The following is a 5,245-nucleotide window of genomic DNA, read 5'->3' as shown; positions in this document are numbered from 1 at the left end:
CGCCAGCTCAACATATTAAACAATTTACCTATCTCCTCGACAATCGCATAAGAACCGACAAAAAGAGTAAATTTCATTATATTCCCAAATCGGTAATTTTACAGAACAATGATACCTTCCAGAACAACTTAATATCCATTTTGAAATTCTAGAGGTCTATGCCACTTATTAGTAGTGCTACACTTAATGGTCTTGGGCTTATGTTCAATCCCTTACACAACGACTAAGAAATCCATAATTTACACCTCAAAAATATACCACGAGTTATCATCCACTTATAGGATTAGACGGTCTTTAAGTACCAAACAATTCTTACTTATAGCTTGAAGACATATCTCAAATCCCTAGTTCAACTTGACAACAAGTTGGTAATTCCAATAATTCCCAAATTATTATATGTACAACATGAATTCATATTTCAAGAACTTAATATACAGTTAGACACCTCGAAGAGTTCGTAACCCGATCGTATAAGCTTTCTCAGTATTCCTCTAGTACCTTAGTATTTCACCGGTAAGTAAATCTACCGCTTATCCAGAAAACTTCCTAAATATTCTATTCATCATTCTATGTTCATAGTTGGTACAATAGCCTTACCGGTTGACTTTCACAAAATCTTAGAATGCTAATATAAAGGAGCCAAAAGTATTCTAAGGGCAGCTCTGTTTTCCTATCTCGCGACTGTTCACCCATTTAGCTTACCGAAGTCATCTATTTACTCTTAACAATCCTATTTAAATTGAACAGCCCATTCAAATAATTTACTAACTAGTAGTCTTCTTGTTGGATCTAGTTATAACTAGTAGTCGTCATCCCTTGGATCACAACAACAACTTAGGATTTTATCTAGTACTAATATTAAATCCCAACGGTCTAAACACTTACTATGCGGCTACGAGCAAATTTTCTACACAAGAATTTGAAATAATGATTGAAATTTTGATCCACCAAAATTCTCGTCATGATGGATCATGAAAGGAAATAAACATACAAGTAATGCTGCTTAATGTGAAATGAAATAATGCAAGCATTACAAACAAACGAGCTGAAAATAAAAATCTAGAAAAGTGAAAACAACTCACTTATAATTCAATTCTAGGAGTGAATGAATATTTATAGAGGCTTCATGAATAATGGGTATGAGCCAACAAGATACCAATCTCGTGATCATTCATCCCTGGGTAATGAAATCATGCTCGAACAATCCAAGCACAATTAAGGCAATCAGTGTGACTTCAGTCGAGATAAATTCACACAAGTCAATAATTAGGGGAAACAATGGTCCTAAAACATATTCAGATGTCAACCACAACATGAGTAGATCACCAAAAAGGAAGACAAAATGGATCTTACTCACATCAACATGTGGCTCTAGAACCGAAGAAAAAATCCAAGAAGTGCGAAATATAAACAATATTTTATTAAGACGTTTAACCAAGGTCAAAGTAGCAAAATACAACGTTGACTGATGTCATACGAATCCATAAATGAACAACGGATGTGCAAAGAAATTCCGGATACTCAAAAGTATTTGTTCCAATAGATACAAGCAAAAATGAAGAATAAGAAAATAATTATCAAAACAATAGTTCACATAATTGAAAAACTCATAGTAACCGACTCCCTATTTTCCAAAATCATATTTGCCCAAATAACAAAAGAAAACTCAAACTATCCATAATAATATAAAACAAAGTATGTATCCCACGTCCTCGCACGAGATCGATTCATAAACTTAAATGACAAAACATGCATCTATTAATTTCTAAGCAAACTATTCACTTAGTTTTATCCGACTAAATTCCATCCGTCAGAGAATAAATTACCACAAGGACACAACGACTAATATCTCCTAATGCACAAGTTCAATATTTTCTATCAAGCTTCTACAATCTCATAAAATTATTAACACTACCTAATAACTTCAAACAACATCCACGTACTGTCCAAAACTAAAAGGAACATTGGTACACCGACTCCGTTTAACTTGAATTCGCATGCTATAAAAATAGACAGTCAAATAGTACACTTTAAACTACCAAAGAAATTTTACACAAAATAAACACTGAGCTACGCATTTAAATAAATTAAACATCTAGTTTTGAAAATATTTAAAAGAAAAGATGACATCAAAACATCTAAAGTATTAATTCAAGTATGACTAACATATAAAATTTATTAAAACTTACAGACTTTGAGGCGAGATTTCTCGAGTTTCTTGCAACCGGCAGTAGGCACAACCCAAACCAGAACCATGCTCTGATACCAACTGAAATGACCCTGACTTAACTTTTAAATTAGACTAAATAAAATACGGATTTTAAAAAAATTTCGGCATGACCTCTCTATTTATATTACAACCCACCTGTCACAGACAGCAGTCAAAAATAAAATGACCAACAATACTAAATAATTCAGACCGAGAAACGAACGAAGACCTGAGAAGAAGATACGACAATTCAACCATCAAAATAATTAACACTTTGATATTTCCATGCCCAAAGACAATCAATGAATATTTACCTTTAAATTAATCCAAGAAACAGAATAAAAGACTATGAAATGTTAAAATAAACTTTCGCCGAAGAATAACATAGGTCGGAGGGAATGTGCCGTGCCCGCATCGCAGTTCGCTCTATAGTCTTGCCCCTCAATCTCTATGAAATACTCCTCACCTGAAAACAATAAGTGTAGTGAGTCTAAAAGACTCAACAAGAATATGTGGGGGGGGGGGGGGGGTTAACGAGTACTATGTAAATACAAGCACACACAAATTAAAAATAGCTTGATAATAAAATACTTTGTTTTGTGCCCCTTAACTAAAATAAAGATTTCTTAAATAATGAAGTGAACATGAATGAAACATATGCATGGATAAGTCGAACATAAATAACTGAATAACTGAACTGAAACATAGTCATAAATGTCTGAACTCAAATCCTTGAATTGTGACTCTGTGATTTTGATCATGATCATGGCTATAGTTCACAATGCCGCAAGGAGGTCGAGATGAAACTCAACCCAATCTTGCCCTATATTGGCAAGGGAGACCAGAATAGCTCCGGCCCCACACGAACACATGCTAAGGTAAGGAAACCCATAATGATTAGGTAAGGGAGGCCAAAACGTCTTTCAACCCCACACAAACACTGAAAGAGTGGGTGCCCGGTGAGCCAACTTGTGGCTAAGGGCTTTGATGACTCTTTGTATAAACAATCTTTTGTTTAATATAATTTACACTTTTATTAATGGCAATGACTTTATCTTTCTTCATATTGTTATATTGTGATATACTATTGTTGTTTTGATAAAGACCTTGAATATACTATAGTGTATGTAAGATGTGGTAGCACATGGGGATGGCTATCATGAAACACATCTTATAGTCACTGTATATTCTAAACAGTTCCTAGTCGATTGAGCCGTCCGTTAATAAGGATAAGGATCGCTTGAGATTGAGACTAGCATTTGCGATGCCGAGTACCACGTTTCATTGGTATGGAACATAGAGATGTTCAAAGCATGCAAATGGATATTCATACGATGAATGATCGAACTACCCTATCCGGACTTTCCAAGTGATTATCACTTATCAAGTGGATGAAGTCCGCGGTTTTGGTTGTACACCATTAGTCCTTACTACTTGAAACATCATTGAGACTCTATATGCTAGTACTGTGCTTTGACTCATTTACCGACTCTATTGGGGTCATCAGGTGTCGGGATTGGGTACAGTTACAACACATATAGGAGTCGATGCTTTGTTGTCAAGGATTCACCACATACTTGCTAGTGTGGATATCCTATGCAATCTGAGGAGATATTAGTGTGACGAATCTCTGGCCAGAGTACATGATGTGTTTTAAGAAATGGTTTCTTAGTAGCACATGCAATGTCACTATTTGATCTTCAAGATGCATTGCATAGTTATCGAATCTCGAATGACTCTCGATTTACCAATGGTTGTTGATTCGATCGGGATATTTGGATGAAGGGACCGTACTGTACGCTAACCAAAATCTATTGGTTCTTGCAGGCACTATCAGTGATACCTAGGAAATCATGGGGCGATGTTGCTAGGCGCTCTTACCATGATTCGATGGGCAAGTCGGAAATTATTGTTCCGAGTCACAAGGAGTTGTGAGCCCACGGCTAGCTGTATCCCTGAACCATTGAGGGTCACACAGAGTAATGGATTTTTATTCCCCGTTGAGATAGTTAAATTTAAAGAGTTAAATTTAATGAACAAAGAAGTGGGACTTCTTATTTAAGAGTAGAGGAGTAAGATTTCCTAAAATGACATAGGGATGGGCATTTTTGGAAACCACTGAATTTGGATTCAGAAAATTTATCTTGACCCTAAAAGATGCAGAAATGGTTTCTGTGAACATTGGTGAAATTGGTTTATCAATCTGAGTCACGATGAATTTTATATTAATTTCTGAACATGCGGGCTTTGCTTGTCAGGATTGAACTTATGACTAATGGGCCCTAAGCTGTTAGCAGCCCACATTATAAATAAGTTATTGCATTACAGAAATTATATAACAGAGGCTCACAATTTTCGAAAAACCCTAGTTGTTTTTATTAAAAGTGGCCGCCCCCTTCCCTCTCTGCTCGGGAAAATCCAGCCTGTGAATTTTGAATTTGCAGTCTGGTTTAACGGATCAAATTCGTTAATTCTCTTCGTAGAAACTTCTGTTAGATTTTCTAGTGCAATCTATCAGAAGGATTAAATCTCTGTTCGTGGACCTGATTGAAGAATTGTTCGTCCATCAGTTCCTGGGATATACAACAAGAGCAGAGTAATCTGTTGGTGTCCATAATCTCGATTCGAGATTGGAGGTAAAAATTTAATTGTTATTTAATTTTTACACACACAATTTAATCGTAAAGTTTTGATATCCATTATGGAATCGTTCCATATAAAAATTTTAAACTTCCGCTGCACCGGGTATCAATTCTGATTGATCTGATCACAGTTCTCCAAAAAACACATGAATATGCAGTCACAACCATCTCACTTCGTTCAAAATATACTTCTTTCCTTCATTGAATATGATACTTAGCATGCATATGTAAATATGACATACATGTAAATGTTTGATCGATAATCATGCAAATGACACACACATGGATGACCGGGATGGTAATTTAGGAACTAAACCAAAGGATGGAGAATTTAACCTATAAATTGCACTTACGACAAATTCAAGAGGCTTGCCCTTAAAATTAATAACTTGCT

This window comes from Henckelia pumila, chromosome 1 (genome assembly GCF_033568475.1).
Source record: "Henckelia pumila isolate YLH828 chromosome 1, ASM3356847v2, whole genome shotgun sequence".
In the NCBI taxonomy this organism is placed as follows: Eukaryota; Viridiplantae; Streptophyta; class Magnoliopsida; order Lamiales; family Gesneriaceae; genus Henckelia; species Henckelia pumila.
This window is presented reverse-complemented; position numbering follows the sequence as displayed.